Source organism: Arvicola amphibius, chromosome 6, assembly GCF_903992535.2.
Source record: "Arvicola amphibius chromosome 6, mArvAmp1.2, whole genome shotgun sequence".
NCBI classification, from domain to species: domain Eukaryota; kingdom Metazoa; phylum Chordata; class Mammalia; order Rodentia; family Cricetidae; genus Arvicola; species Arvicola amphibius.
The window spans coordinates 144,457,405-144,474,314 of record NC_052052.2 but is presented as its reverse complement, the minus strand read 5'-3'; the positions used below and the strand labels follow the sequence as shown (position 1 = coordinate 144,474,314).

Below are 16,910 nucleotides of genomic sequence, written 5' to 3'. Positions count from 1 at the left end.
AGTTGACTCAGTGGGAGGCACATCCACTGCCAAGCCCGACGACCTGAGTTCAAACACCAGGACCCAGTGATGGAAGGTGGCAGCCGATTCCACAGGCACACACACACACACACACACACACACACACACACACACACAAATAAATAAATAAAATACAAAAAGAGAAACTTCTAAAACATATCAAATATCATAACACAAACTATTACTATTATCATTATTGTTACATTATTGTTATTATTATTATTATTATTATTATTGACAGGTTTTTCACTAGGTAGACCTACCTGGTCTGGAACTCATATATAGACTAGGCTGGCCTCGAAGTTATAGCAATGCTCCTGCCTCTGTGTGTCCCTACTCTGAGAACTGGGATTACTGGCATGCACTACCATGCCTGGGACTAATTAGTATATAAAATAATGGGTTTTGTTATGACCTCTTCATACATATACTACTTTTCTCCTCTACCTGCTCTCTTGTCTCCTCCTCTCACTGGTTCCATTTTGTTATAGTTTGAACGTGAAATGTCTCCCATTGGCTACCTGTTTGAACAATTGGGCCCCAGCTGGTGGCACTGGTTTGGAGGGCTGTGGAAGCTTCAGGAGTAGAGCCTTGTTAAAGGAAGTGAATGGGGTGGGGGCGGGCATAGCATGACCAGCTACCCCAGACTCCAGCCACCATTCCCTCCTGACCATGATGGGCTGTAACTCCCACTCCTTCCTCCTCTCACTCCTCCCTCCTCTCCCACTTCTTTCTCTTTTTCTTCTCCCCCACTCCTCCCTCCTCCTCATCGTCCTTCTTTGTGTGTGTGTGTGTGTGTGTGTGTGTGTGTGTTTGAGGGGGAACACGGCTGAGTCTCACTATGTATCTCTGGCTGTCCTGGAACTCACTATGTAGATGACTAGGCTGTCCTCGAACTCACAGAGATCCACCTGTCTCTGCATCCCAAATGCTAGAATTAAAGGGGTGTGCCACCATCGCTCTGGCTTAATTGTAGCCTTTTTAACTCTTAAAACAAAACAGAGCCTTGCTCTTAAAAGTTGCTCCCTGTCAGATATTTGGGGACTGATTTCTGAGATGGTTTCCACATATACCTCAGGCTGGCCCTCAGCTCACCAAGTATAGCCAAGGCTGGTCTCAAACCCACGACCCTCTTGCCCCTACCCCCATGTGCTCAGATTTCAGGTGTGAACCACCATCCACAGCAGAACAATCTTAGTTACAGAGATCAACTGTCCTTGTCATCCCTTAGGGTTGGTTGTTATTTAGACTTTGACTTTGTGGATTCTCTTGCTATACAATCAAAGCTACACTTAGGGGGCATTAGCCTCCATTATTTCAGGATATCATACCCACATAGCTCCTTCTTTTATCACAGAGCGTCTAATCCCACTTCCCATCTGATGAATGTTGCGGAATATTAGTTTAAGATGTGTTACATTCATTTACGCTGTGGAATATTTGTTTAATGATGCAAAGATGTGTTGCATTCTTTTATGTTACATTTGTTTAACTTTGTAAAACTGTGTTACTTTGCCTGTCTAAACACTTGATGATGTAATAAAGAGCTGAGCGGCCAATACCTAAGCAGGAGAGAAAAATAGGTGGGGCTTCCAGGCAGAGAGAATAATTAAGAGGAAACTAGGAGGGAGGGAAGGAGGGAGGGAGGGAGGAAGAGAGAGAGAGAGAGAGAGAGAGAGAGAGAGAGAGAGAGAGAGAGAGAGAGAGAGAGAGAGAGAGAGGTGGGGGGAGAGAGAGAGAGAGGAGCAAGAAAAGGAAAAAGAGAGGAGGATGTCAGCCACTTAGCTTTACAACCAGCCACAGAGTAAGAAGGGAAGAAAGACATAGAGAATAAAGGTTAAAAGCCCAGCATCAAAATGTAGAAGAAGAGAAATGGGTTAACTTGAGTTAGAAAAACTGGCTAGAAACAAGCCAAGCAAAGGCCGGGCATTCATAAGTAAGAATAAGTCTCTGTATACTTATTTGGGAGTTAGGTGGCAGGCCCCCAAAGAGTTAAAAAAAAAAAGTCAACTACAAAAGAATGTAATTTGTAATTGTGTCTGCAAAGCTGGGAATAACCTGGGAGATTAAGAGATGCGAGCAAGATTCCTGCTTGGCCAAGTCTATCATTGCTGGTGCTGCCTGGAGCCTTGTGCTGACTCGGCAGGGAAGAGATTTCATCGGTCAGCACCATCTGTCTTCCACATGGGCCTGATTTAGCCCAACCTTGCTGTACATGTTAGAAATGAGAGACCCCGTGGCTTACAAGGCTCTGCAAATGCAACACCAGTTGTCACTGACAGAGCGAGGACTGTGCATTCAATGGAAAATTGGCCTTTTTTTAAAATGTAACATTCCTAAGGAGGAAAGGTTAATGTTCAGCTCACAGGAGATGACAGGACAACAGCTCAATGACTGTGCAATCGGGGCATGAGGTGACACACTAGACCTCTAAGGCTGGTGCATAAACGTGAAACTTGGGGCCGAAGAGACAGCTCAGCCATTAGAAGCACTTGCCGAAGACCAGGGTTCAGTTCCCAGTACACACATGGTAACTCACAACCATCTGTAGCTCCAGCCCTAGGGGATCTAACTCTTACTTCTGGCCTCTACAGGCATGATATATGTACATACATGAAGACATACACACATACACATAAAGTAAACATAAACCCCAAGCAAAAAATGTAGACTTTTCATTTTATATGCAGAGGGAATATATGCAAATAGTGATTAGAAGCGTGGGAAACAGCCTTCTTACCGTTATCAGGTGTTATATGCTGAGCATAGTGCATGTGATATAATTATTTACATCATCATCACTACCAGTTTATGAGTAATGCATTGCTTTTTGATACCAGCCGTGAAGCCCCTAGGTGGTAGGAATTCTCCAGCTCCACTGTAATTCCACGGGACCACTGTCATGCGCATAGCCCACCGTTGACCAAAATATCGTCACACAGCACATGATGCTAAGTGTTTTAATCCTTCATCTCTTTGTTTTTTCTCAATGCATCCCCCTGGGCAGAGGCTATTCATTTTTATCAAGTTCAGTTTCTAATACTGTCTTCTCTGTTTCTTATAAGTCATTCGAAAAATGCTCCTGAGACTAAATTCTGTTCGCTAGAGTCTTTGGAGTTTTAGCTTTCAGATTTAGGATCGCGGTCATTATTTAGTTCATCGTACTGTGTATTTTGAGACAGGGTCTCACTCTGTATCTCAGGCTGTCCTTGAACACTTCACAATACTACTGCCTCAGCCTCCTGATGGTTGAGATTTGCAGGCAGGAGTCACCAGATCTGGATCATTTATTTTTCTAATCATAAGCAAGAAAACAATGAATTGTTAGGTATTAATAAAGTAAGCAGGAAGCACAGGTGTATTCAGTTCTCTCTGCTCTTCATCACGGATGGTGTGACCAGCTGTCTCAAGCGTCTGCACTGGTTTCCCCCAAAATGAAGTACTGTGACCTGGAATTGCTCATGCCTACAGGCTATGCAGAATGCAGCTCCCAGACAAAGGGCTTCAACTAGTGGTTAACTAGAGAGAAAAATAAAACAGAAACTTCTACTGGTCAGAAGGGGTCTAAGCAGGGAAAAACCACCATTGGCCAGGACTAGGAATTCTTAAGTTCTTAAGGAAAAATGGAGGAAGGAGAGGGAATTAGCATAACTGCAGCTCTCTTTCCCAAGGATACAGCTCTTCACCGCCAATGCTGCGCACTGGCACCTTTGCCTCTTTTGGGAATCTCAAGCTCAAGAGAGCCTTGGGAGACTTTGGTGGCTACTGGAGCATCTTATTCTTCTTTCTTCATTCCCTTACACATTTTCTTCTCAAGGTAATGTCTAATAAAGAACACCTCTGTGAACAATGTTGAATCTTACGCTCTGAATAGTGACCAGCGCAGAATGTGCTACTAACTGGGCGTGTTACCTACTTTCAGAGACTGAGCCTGGATAAATCTTAAGAGTTTTTTTCTCAAAACAGCTCTTGAGGACTAGGGAGATGGCTCAGGGGATGATGGGACCTGCTGCCAAGCCTAACAACCTGAGTTCAGTTCCTCAGGGCTCCACATGGTGGAAGGAGAGAACCAGCTTCTACAGGTTGTCCTCTGAATACCACATACAAGCTGTGGCATGCACACACACACCCACATCCAAATAAATGTAATTGGAAAAAAAGTAGAACAACTCTTGAAGTAACTACAAAAACAAAAACACAACGAGAGTGACAGACAAGTTAAAATTCATTTGTCACGCCCCTGTTTCTGAGCTGTTTTCTTTTTTTCTAATAATTTATTTACTTTTATTTCACCTGCATTAGCATTTTGCCTCCATGTATGTCTGTGTGAGGATGTCAGATATTGGTGTTAGAGACAATTGTTAGCTGCCATGTGGGTGCTGAGAATTGAACCCAAGCCCTCTGGAAGAGCAGGCAATGCTCTTAACTGCTGAGTCATCTATCTCTCCAGCCCCGCCCCCAGAGCTGTTAATTTCATATCAATCCACGAAATCTTAGTGTCAGGTAGTAGGAACAGACAAGGAGAGACATGCCCGAAGAAAAGCACACCAAGGACATTTTTAAAAATCTATTTAACCCAAGGACTTGAACAAAGCCGATTTAAACGGTTTATCTTTAATTATCCCAAGAGGCCTCTTAGGAAGAAACCCTGAGATACTGTTTAAGATGAGAAAACCAATATAAGGGGAGGTGGCCAATATAAGGGGGGGGGGGCCTGTCCAAGACAAGGAAGATTTCTCTTCACCAGCAAGTAAGCAATCACTCTGCAGCTACACAGAGAGTCCAGAAGGCATCTGGACAGGTAGGCCTTGCTAACTTTCTATTAGCAGAGCTTCCAGAGAGACAAACCTGTGGAGGTCCCTGGGGGCAAGCGAGAGCAGAAGCATATGAAAGATGTAGAGTTTGGCAAGGGAAAGAGAATGAGAGAGTTTAAAGATGGAGACAAGGTGGGTGCAGAGAAAGTGGCTGTAATGTAAAGGAAATAGGGAAGCTGCACGGAGGGTAAGACCACACCCACTGAAGACTCTGACTGGGGGCGGGGGGAGGGAAATGGCTGCTCACGGGAAAGGAGGCAACCTGTTATGGGAATGCCACTGAAGAGTCTACCTGGTCCAAAACAACCACCTAGAGAAGTGTTCCCAGCTTCAGCTGACAAGGAACACAGGCGCCTCTACAGATTTGGCAGAAGGAGGCCATATTGCATATTGGGCTGACATAGAACCACAATGTTCTACATTCGTATAGTACTGGCTTTGCAAGTGTGCAAAACGCAGTAGAGCTTGCACCAAGATTATAGAAACTCACTGAGACCAGGCAATATATGGCAGGCTCAGAGTTCCCAAGAGGCCATGTGCATGAAGTTATGAAAATCAAGCCTAAATTGCAATGGAAAATGAGGATCTTGGATATGACAGGCCCTGGGGACATCTGCTGACAAAAACTGTAGGCACAGACACAGAATAGAGGTGGCCCAAAAGGGAGGCCATGTGTGTTACAGGCAGCAGAGCTGAAAGGGTGGAGCCCAGATGATGCTAATACCAGCCCCCGATGCCAGATGCAAAGCTGCATGATTGATTGATTGATTGATTGATTGATCAGTTTTGTTTTCAAGACAGGGTTTCTCTGTAGCTTTGGAGCCTGTCCTGGAACTAGTCTTGTAGACCAGGCTGGCCTCGAACTCACAGAGATCTGCCTGCCTCTGCCTCCTGAGTGCTGGGATTAAAGGCATGCGCTACCACCGTCCGGCTATAATTTATTATTATCTGCTAGGTTTTGTTCTTGCTTCAGTACAATCTTTCCTTGTTATCCCCCTAGTCTTCCCTTTTGGAATGACTATGATTCCATCATATATTGAAAGTATGAAACTTAATTTTTCCTCTTCCTGGGACTCTTAGTTAAGATAGTGTCTTGAATCTTAGAAGAGACTTTGGGGCTTTTGAGAAATGTCAGAGCTGTTAAGATTTGAGGGCTCTGAAAGATGAGCTCAATGCATTTTGCGTTATGTTATGTCCACCAGCCTTTGACAACCAAGGGTGGAACATTGTGATTCAAAAGTGATATTCTGGGGTGTGAAGTTGGCAAGGGGTAGATTTGTATTCATCATCATTGTTAATGTGACCAGACTTAGACTCATCTAGAAACACATGCATAGGTGTGCCCACGGGGATGCTTAGATTTAGACTCATCTAGAAACACAATGAGAGGTTAGTGATTTGACTCAGTGGGTAAGGCTGGCCACCTGGATTCAGCCCTCAAGACTCACTTGTCTGTTTGCTGACTCCACAAGTTGTTTGCTGATCTCTACACTGGTGCCATGGCATACACACACACACATACACACACACACACACACACACACACAAAGCTTACAAAATGGAACAGATTGATAACACTGAGTTATTCAATAGAAATGTCTGATACTAATGGTGGTCCAAATATCCCAGGATGGAGAATGGTGGTAGAGAATAAGAAAATGGGAGAATCATTCTGGGAATCTCAAAATTCAGCCAGTAGATACCACATACAGAAGAAAGAACTGTCTCCGAAATACTGACGCAGTGCTGCCTGCCCAGAACTACAGCGCATGCGCCTCCTACAGGAAGCACAGACGCCCAGAGCGATAGCGAAGGGGCTGGGGAGCTGGCTTGGGCAATAAACAGCTTGCTGCTCAAGCGTGAGGACCTGAGTTCCAGCTCCAGAACCTGAACAGAAAGCTGGGTGTGGTGGTGCACACTTGTCAGCCCGGGCTAGGAAGGAGAAGATGGTAGGTCCCCGGGGCTGGCCAGCTAGCCTTAAGTGATGGGTGAGTTTCGGGTTCAGTGAGAGACACTGTTTCAAATAAACAAGGTTGACAACACCTAAGGAAGAACACCGTAAGTTTACCTCTGGCCTCCTATACGCATGCGCGTAAGCATTCAAACTCACACACACGCTGCCCTCAGTATCGTAACAAAGAAGATGGTGATGCTGGCGGTGATATTGATGCTGGTGATGATAATATGTCACACCACAGAACATCCTCCCGGATTTTCATAAACTAAAGGGTGGCTTCGAAATTAATTTTAGAAAGGAATTTCTCAAAGACCATTCTTTCACAGACAGATGAACATGGACCAATTTCCTGCAAATATTATCTTCTCTTATCTAAAACCATGATATTTTTATGTCCTTTCCCCTTTAAATCCTCCTCCCCATAAAATAATTCAAATCTTCCCCCCTCCTTTTCTTCCCCCATTTTTGGCATAAAAAAATTACTAGATTCAGGAAATTCATTAAGAGAACAGAATTCTCAAAGGATAGTTCTGGAGGCTTGAGTAATGCGGTGAATAAATCACGGCTTCGTCATGCTCTGAGGCTCGTAACTCAATTGGAATATAAAGGTGTCTTTCATTTGAAAGGCTATTATTCTTCATACTCTAATGAAAACACTATGGGAGATTGCTCTCCGCTCTTCCTCTCCTCTTCAAGCAGATCGCAGTCCCCTGACCTGAACAGATGGGCTCCCTGAGATAAACAGTGCAGTGTTCCAAGGAGCCAGTGATGAACTGACATCCTGTCCCCAGTGTTCGTAAGCTGTTCTGTCCTCCCACCTCAGACTAGACTAGAGCAGTGTTTAAGATTCAGATAATGAACTGGCGGGGGTTACTTCCAGTTGTCCTGTCCTCTAGCTGCTCCTTATAGCAATAAGGAGCTAGGCGAGTGTTCAAGGAAGGCTTCTGGAGAGACTAGGGGAAAGAGGGATACAGCCCCTCCTTCCTGGTGGCTTCTGCATTGATAACTCCAACGATGCCGATGGCCATGGCGTCTGCTCATCCTGATTCCCACAGGATCAGGCTGATCTTTCCTGTGCTAATACAACTGTAATAAAGAGTGCATGTCCACACACACACACACACACACACACACACACACACACACATCCCTTCCTCATCTGCCTCCTGGGTCCTATCTTTGGAAATCCTCACCTTCCCCAGCATCACCAGAAAGACTGGCAGCCATCACTGACTGAGAAATTCTTTCTCTGAATGTCTTTGCTGTGTTGATGATTTCCCCTGCGCTGTTGAGAACTCAGGGATGCTGGGGTGAACTTGCATCTGAGCTCCCTTTGCCATGCTCTGGCAGAAACAGCTAATAGTAAACCAGCAAATAAACCACAAGAAACAGCCCACGTTGTTCCAGGGGTGCTGAGTATTCGCCGGAGGGATTGAGAATGAGTTTGAACCCAAGCCCTGCTGTGCATGCCTGCATCCAAACATCTGTGGGCGGCACTTTTCCCTTTCTGCCCCAGTCTGCCTCCTCATTCAAACAAATCCTGCTTAACAAGGGCTGCTAGCCAAGTGCTTGCTGCATAGACGTTTAAGCACCCAACCCTCAACAATTGTTGACTGCAGTCCAGCCGCTAGGCAGCAAGGCTCTGGATGCTTGGTGGGTGTAGCAGGTGGGTTCCAGCTCTCATCAGTCTTTCAGGTTGGTGGCTTCCCATGCCAAAGAGTATGGAATCCAGTGGGGGCTCCTGGGACAAGCAAAGAGCATATAGGGGCCAGGGATGGAGCTCCCGGCTCACTGGTAAAGAAATTGTTTAGCCTGTGTGAAGCCCTGGGTTCTAGATTGGCCATGCCATTATATAAAATATTGATTTAGAAAGAGTATCAAAATTGCAAAAAAAAAAAAAAAAAAAAAAGAATTGCAAAAGGGCTTCATTTAAGTGAAGGACCCATGCAGGAAGAAGTAGGCCCTGCCTCCAGTAAGAAAAACAGATTTCCCCTAGCTGACTGGGGACCAGAATGACTTCAAGGAAAGCATTCTTCAGCTTGTCAAGTCAGTGAGGTATAAAGAGTAAGTCAGCGCACCTGACTGGAAGGTGCTTTCCTTCCTCCAGGGTGTGGCTCGGGTGTCAGAGGAAGGACAAACAGGCAGCCCAGACACAGTTGCTACCAGCTAAACCAAGGCTAGTGAGCCCTCGAGACACCTAATATAATCATAGGCCTTGTTTGTCAAGGGATTTAGGGCCTTGTAATGTGGACACTTCCAAATGTTACTGTAGTTGGAGGCGCTTTAGAATCCCTTGTCTGGAGGGTGAGCAGAGTGGGTGGACCTGGTTTAGCATTTCCCAAACTTCTCTGCAGTGGAGGATGTACAGAGATGATGTGCCCAAAAGGTCTGTGGCCCCGAGGGAGGGAGGATGGCCAAGAAAGGGGCTCTCATGAAATTAACAAGAGACAAGCAAGACCCAGAAAGCTTACAACACTGACTCCTGAGTGCCCATCCAGGGGTTGACGTAAGCAGTAGATGATCGCTGGGGAGCAGACATGCTTCAGAGGCCCCGGGGACAGCAAGTTTCACAAGGGAGCTCCAGAGATACAGCTTTTGGGACTTGTCACTTCTGTTACTTGTGCTGAGGTGTGGGCTTTTCAGCCCTTCAGTTGCCTCTGGGTTATTCATGCTCCTGAAAGTGACCCCAATAAACTCTTTGCTTTGCCAAGCTGGAGCTGGGTGGAATCATTTCTTTGCCCATCATGGTCCTCTGTATCTAGGGGTGAATAGAAAGAGGCTCCAAGGAAAAGTGATGTCACGTGGAACGTGGTATCTAGGAAATGCTGCTGAGTGGTGGCTATAACTCACTATGATTATATGGCTCATGTGTTAAAGGTTTGGTCCCTAGCTCAAAATTTGGGAGACAGTGGAATATGTAGCAGGGAGCTGAGCGAAAAGAAGTTAGACCACTTATCCCTTCAATCGGGTAACTGGCTCCCGACCCTTTCATCTTTCTGTTCTCAGCCACTTGGAGATGAGCAAGACGCTCTGCTATATGTTACTACTATGAGGTTCTGTGCCCCCACAGGCCCCAATTCAACAGGCCAACTATGCGTGGATTGAAACCTCCAAAAGCTGCCAGTTAAAATGAACCTTTCCTTTTCACAAGTTGACCATCCCTAGTATCCTGCCATAGCAAGGGGTGGCTAAGAAACACATGTTCTTTACTGCCAACAGTTAAAACAGCTTTACCACAGTTAAAACTCCCCAGACTGCGACAGGCTCTGCGGTTTGTCTAAGGACACACTGCCTTACCAAATGGATCTGGGATGTCAACTCTTATCTTTCTGGATCTGAACCTCCAGCTTGGGCCTGGGTGTAGCTCAGTGATAGAATGCTCAGCTCACATTCTTGAGGTCCTGTGTTTTAACTCCAGGACTGTAAAAGAAACAATCTCAAAATCCATCCCATTTTCCTACCTCATATTGATTCCCCTGACACAAGATCCTCTGTTACTAACCTTACAAATTTCTCCTAAATTCAGTTTGACTCCGGTCTTTCTAGAAAAGAACCTGCAGAGAGGGCTGGAAAGGTAGCTCATAGGTTAAAAGCACTGGCTGCTCTTGCAGAGAACCCAAGTTCTGAATACCTCAGTCTGACAGTTCACAACCACCTGTGATCTCACTGCCAGGATATCTGATGCCCTCTTCTGGTCTCCAGGGGCACCTGCACCCATGTGCACACACCACATCCCCCCATACACATATAAAAATAAAAAATAATTTAAAAAAAGAGCCTGATGAGCAGACCTAAGAATGCCATCCCACCGCAGCCCCCTAGGTGAGCACAGACAATGCCTCTGTAAGCCTCTCACCTCTTCTGGGCATGGTACACCCTCTTTCTGTTCCTTTCCCTTCCTCCTCCCCCATGCTTCTTTTCATGTAGCTCAGGCTAGCCTTGCACCATCACACTTAGCTTGTTTCTCCTTCTTAAGTCTTGTTCATTTGAACTCTGCTATATCCTTGATATTGATACATTTTTGGACTCTTCCTTGTATTTGAGAGTGACTCCAAATTGTGTGTGTGTATGCATGTGTGTATGTATTCTTACATGTTATTTATTTCTAATAGCCTTGTACATCTGTGCTGTTTTATTTTTTTTGTTTTTGAGGACTACTTGACCACCTATTAAAATATCCATCTTCTTGCCAGGTGATGATAGTACACATCTTTAATCCCAGCTCTTGGGAGGCAGAGGCAGATGGATCTATGAGTTTAAGGCCAGCCTGGTCTACAGAGTGAGTTTCAGGACAAGGAGGGCTACACAGAGAACCCTGTCTCAAAAACCAATATCTATCTCCATCTTCTGAGACCACTCCTATTCATTGATGGTGAAATACATTTCGAATATGCTGTGTACTTGATAGTAGAATGGGGTTGGGGATGTGACTTAGAGGTAGGTAAAGTGGTTACCCAGCAAGCATAAGACCTTGGGTTTAGTCCTCTGAACCACAAGTGGGAGGGAGGAAGTGAAGGTGGTCACTAGATCCAAGGAAGGAGAGGATAAGGAAAAAAATGGGGTGAGCTGGATGATTGGCACCAAAATACAGTTAAATGGAAGGAGTAGGTTGTGATGTGCCATATCAGAGTAAGATGAAGATAGTTCACAACAATTCATTATGTATTATATATTTATATATATTATAGAGAAATAAGACTAAAGGAATTTGAATCACACCCCAAAAGGGGGAAAGCAAATTACCTTGATCTGGTCATTAATTAGCCAGCTTTGTGCTGTCCCAACAAAGCGCCTGGTGTAAACAGCCTGTGGGAAGGAAAGACGTGCGTTGGCTCACAGTCCACCAGCATTTGGCCCATTGCTGTGGGCCTTGGCAGCGCTGTCCACTGCAGGAGCAACATGGTAGCTACGTCCTCGAGGACCCATTTCAGTATGCAGACCCAGCATGGAGAAGGACAGCACTGGCTTGCTCAAGAAGCCCCATCTAAAGAGTGGCGTGCTGTGGAAATTTGCTTGAAATAGGGCCATCTCAGTGTCACTAAAGGATAAGACCAGAAGAAAATAGGACCACACACTGCACATGGTGTGAGCTCTCATCCAACGATGGAATAGTCAATAATCAGGCAGGGATTGCTGAGCAGACCAACAGAAGACTCACAGAGGTTGATCCAGGCTCTCCCTAAAAATGATTACAGATTATGTAATTTTCCCCTCCCTAAATTCTTTGTGGGATCAACTCCACCCATGTGGCTCATAAATCTCTCTCTCTCTCCCTGCAGTAAATGAAGCAAGCACTTCGAATGATCAGAGATTAAATGTCTGTAACACGTTAGGACCAGAATACTCAGTGTTAATCAGAGCTGTTACGTAAGCGGTTCAGGAATTCTTCTGCACACAGACAGCCCATCAGCAATGAAATGGACATGACAGGTCTAGCCCAGTCATCTGTCATCCAAGAAGCATTCCAAGAGGGCTGTGCATCCTACACGCCACGACGTGAAAAAAAAAATTGGTCAGACCAGACAGCAACAGCTCTCTGAAGCACTGCGGGCTCGAATGGATGGTATTACCCTGAACTGTGAGAATGAACTCATAAGCGGAATTTCAACTCTTAGATAACACCTGCTTTCTCCAGACTATCTGAACTCCTGGAGCTGGGGAGAGGGACACAGATGGCTAAATTCCAGCCCTGAAGACAACGAGACTCCAAGACAAGGGTATGAGTGTGACCCTAAACGCCAGGGTGTGTCTACTCATCAGTCACCACAGAACCCTGCTGCACCTGCAGGCAAAGCAGACAGTCTGCCTAGGGGACCAGCCCTGATGTCTGGGTACGCCCTTGTGATGTTCAGGCTGAAATGACCTCTTTGAATTATTGGTCAGACACCATTGTTCTTAAGATGAATACCCCATTCATCTGGGCCATGTGACCACTAGAAGTCCTAACTCATGGTCATACACACCTTTGTCTCTGATTGCCTTTCGACAGTGAGGAGGCGGGATACTTTATTTAGTCCAGAAAAAGCTGTTAATAACAGAGTGAAGAGCCCAGGATCCAACTCAGCACCGGTGCTGCTACAGATGGCAGGGGAGGGAGGGATTACCATGAATGCATTGCTTGCCTGTAGGGACAGGTAGCTTGTGCTAACTCAGAGCCAAGAAACAGATGTCAAATTGAGATGAACGGCACATGGGTTGTATTGGGGCAGCGCACATGCTGTGGGGGATGCTTTGCACCACTGTGCGAATATGACCCTGAGGAAAAAGGGGTGGGCAGGTATTCTGGTATCATTAAAGGTCCATGCCTCCTGTGGTCACAGTCTGTGATCCAGCACTTGGGTGGCTGAGGCAGAAGCATTGAGGTGCGTTTGAGGCTAGGCTGGGTTACATATTGAATTCCAAGCCAGCCTGGGCTTCATAGAGAGAGAGAGAGAGAGAGAGAGAGAGAGAGAGAGAGAGAGAGAGAGAGAGAGAAGGAAGGGGAAGAGAAGAGGAAGACAGGGAATGGAAGGGAAGGGGGCAATGGAAGAAAATGGAGGGGAGAGAATGTGGAGAGGAGGAGAGGGAAGGAGAACGGAGGGGAGGGAAGGGAAAGGGAGGGAAGGATGTTCAGTAAGACGAGGCAGCTAGAGACACTTCCTTGACATTCAGAACTGGCTTGCTGCCTGTCTGGCACTGCCCAGGAGTTGTCCCTGGTCAGCCACAGTTCCCTAGGCTGGGGGTATATGCATAGTCTTGAGGCTGCTTCAGATCAAGCAGCCTACAAGTCAAAATGGCACCAACACTAAGAAGAGGCAGTGTGTGCTTACACTAGAAACTAAGCATATGCTGGTGGCTGGGGAGAAACAAAGGCTGCATCCAGAGATGTGTCTGGGATTTCCCTGAGAAGAAGGTGAGTGAGCAGAGCAGGGCGTGATGGCAAATACATGTAATCCTAGCACTTGGGAGACTGAGACAGGAGGATCATGAATTATAGGCTAGCTCCCCAAGCAGCCACAACAAAAAGCCTGAGTATGCAGCTCAGGGATAGGGAAAGGGCTCTTGCCTAACACATGTGAGGCCCTGGATTTGAGTCCTAACACTGGAAAGGGATGCTCATACCCTGACTATGTGAGTGTGTGTGTGTGTGTGTGTGTGTGTGTGTGTGTGTGTGTGTGTGTAGGGGGCAATGATTGATGGTTCACACCCTAACTGTGAGCATAGCCCACCCTTATGCTAATTCAGCAGAGTCGAGCCCCCTCATTGGCCATTTCTCCCTAGTAGTCAAATTTGATTCCAAAGGCTGGGGGTGGACGTCAGCCTCAACATAGTAAGAGGATCAGATTTGAGCAGATGGGGATTTGGGAATATTTCCCCCCAAAGAACAATTCATCTGTTGGCTGTATTGCTCTGGGCGAAGTGTGGGTAAATCTGTGTGAAAGTCTTGGATATCTGCCTATTAATTTTTATAACAAAATGCAGGCCAAACTCTCTGGCTGAGATGAAGCTGTAGACGATCAAACGCTGATAAAAATTCACTACTTGGATAAGTGCAGCATTTTCCAATTAGTAGAGAAAAGGTCGCTTCATAAATTGTGTTGAATCAACTGGTAGCCATCTGGGAAAAAAAAATCTATTTTTACCTCAGAAGTTACATCAGAATTCATTTAGGATGGATTAAAGATCTGAACGTTAAAAATGAAAGAACGTGGGGGTTAGGAGATGGATCCGTGATTGAGAGAGCACTTCTTGTTCTTGCACGGGACAGGGTTTCAGTTCTCAGTACCTACCCTATAGTTCTGTAGTTCACAACCATCGGGAGCTCTAGTTCCAGGGCACCCAATGACCTCTTTTGACCTCTGTGGGTACCAGGCATAGACATGGTATACATACATACATACATACATTCAAGCAAACACTCATACACACACAAATAAAGTAGACTGCAAAATATTTTAAGAGATGGGAGAGGAGAGAGAGCACGGTGGCTGGAGAGATGGCTCAGTGGTTAAGAGAACATGCTTCTCTCTTGCAGAGGACCTGACATTGGTTTCCAGTACCCACATGGTAGCTCACAACCACCTGTAACTCCAGTTCCAAGAGACCCGAGGCCCTCTTTTACCCTCTGAGAATATGAAGCACAAACATGGTGCTTGCACGTGCAGCCAAAACAATCCTATACATAAAATAAAGAAGTACATCTTTAAAAACATAGGTAAAAGAACTTATAGGACATTTTAAGCACAAGGTAAAGGACTTCTAAAATGTGAAGCAAAATCCAGATACCAGAAAAAGATAGAAAAATTAATTTGATTTTTAAAAACTACTTATGCACGGGAAAATACTTTAACCAGAATCACAAAAATAAACTGTGAAAGGCAGTTTACAAACCTTGTTGCTAAAAATCTGACTTCCCAGCCGGGCGGTGGTGGCGCACTCCTTTAATCCCAGCACTCAGGAGGCAGAGGTAGGCGGATCTTTGTGAGTTCGAGGCCAGCCTGGTCTACATAGGGAGTTCCAGGACAGGCTCCAAAGCTACAGAGAAACCCTGTCTCGAAAAAACCAAAAACCCAAAAAATAAAATAAAAAAATAAAAAAATAAAAATCTGACTTCCCTGAAATAGAATGAAAACCTACAAATTAGTTTTTTAAAAAAGGGCATTAATTAATGAAGAAAAGGGTACAGAATACAGACAGCTACAGAGGAAAAATACAAAATGCTCCTACAGATGAAAATGCACAACTTTCTGCATAATTTTAAAAGTGTATGTTACGGAAATGGGGATCTGAACCCAGTTCCTCATGCTTGTGTGGCGAGCATTCTGCTGACCGAACTAGCCCCCAAATCTCTGGGTTTTGTTTGTTTTGAAACAGGGTCTCAAGTGGCCCAGGCTAGCCCTAAAGTTCCTCTATAGCCAAGGATGACCTTGAATTTCAGGTCTACCTTCTGAGTGCCGCAATATACTGTGTGCCAAGGTCTCCCTGGTTTCCCCCATGCACAGTGTGGATAGAAAACTCTCAAGGTCTTCTGAAGTGATCTTAATTTTCTGGAGCCCTTTGCTTTGCCTTTCTGACTACCAAACTGATGAAGAATTATATCAAAATTGATCACCACCATTCCGTAAGTAAGTAATTCCGTTCTGTTTTTTGTTTGTTTGTTTGGTTGGTTTTGTTTTTCGAGACAGAGTTTCTCTCTGTGTAGTTTTGGAGTCTGTTCTGGAACCAGCTCTGGTAGACCAGGCTGGCCTCGAACTCACAGAGATCTGCCTGCCTCTGCCTGTGCCTCTGCTTCCCCAGTGCTGGAATTAAAGGCATGCACCACCACCACCTGACTCCTTCCCGTTTCTTGAGTCAGCGCCTCGGGAGATGCAGCTGCGGTTCATCTTGACCGGATCTAGAGGTAAGGGCATTTCCAGAAAGGTTACACTGAGGAGGGGGAACTCTGCTTGAATGTGGCAGAACATCCCATGGTCGGGGTCGGAGACTGAATAACAAGAAGAAAGCGAGCTGAGCACCGTCATTCACCTCTGTTTCCAGACTTAAGCTGCATTGTGGCCTGCTGCCTCTGGCTCCTTCTGCCATGCCTCACCCGCCGTGATGGACCACATACTCAAAATGTGAGTCAAAACAAACCCTCCTTTCTTGAGTTGCTTTGTCAGGTACTTTATCTCAGCAGCGGGAAAAGTAACGCACACGGTGGTGGCCAAGGCTGGCATCAATCCCACAATCCCCCTTCTGGTAGGATCTGCCTCCTGAGTGTGGGGATTCGAGGCATGTGTCCCAGCACCCGGATCTACAATGGATCTACTACAAAAGTATGGTTTGGTCCAGGAGGCTCTTCATCTTTCCTTCATGTGCACGCCCAGCCTCACCAGTTCATCTTGCAGCAAATGTGCTGCGTGTGCCCATTCTAATAGCCGCCCCGATAGGACTGCGATCGAGCTAGAGTGGCAGGACCGCTCCATCTATGCAGAGTCCACTGGGGCTGTGACCTTGTTCCGTTAACAGCATCCTGAGAGACAAGGTGGTCCCTGTCACACACCCAGCTCTGTAGGGGTCTGCTTCACTGTGTAGGACACTGATGAAACAATCTCACTCTGATTGGTGGGGACTCTGAGATTCCTACAGCCTGTAAGGGG

At 45.8% G+C, this 16,910-nt stretch overlaps 1 long non-coding RNA gene across 3 annotated transcripts in view; it reads left to right on the top strand.

Moving 5' to 3' along the window:
• The window catches only part of LOC119816406, a 20,322-nt gene extending 3,412 nt beyond the window's left edge, over positions 1–16,910 (top strand). The window contains exons 2-4 of one of the 3 annotated variants that reach the window (XR_005285759.1): positions 12,072–12,623; positions 15,710–16,171; positions 16,309–16,910. This is a non-coding gene — a long non-coding RNA (uncharacterized LOC119816406). Of the gene's footprint in view, positions 1–12,071; positions 12,624–15,709 lie in introns of all 3 variants that reach the window. The other 2 variants (XR_005285760.1, XR_005285758.1) reach the window with 2 other exon arrangements.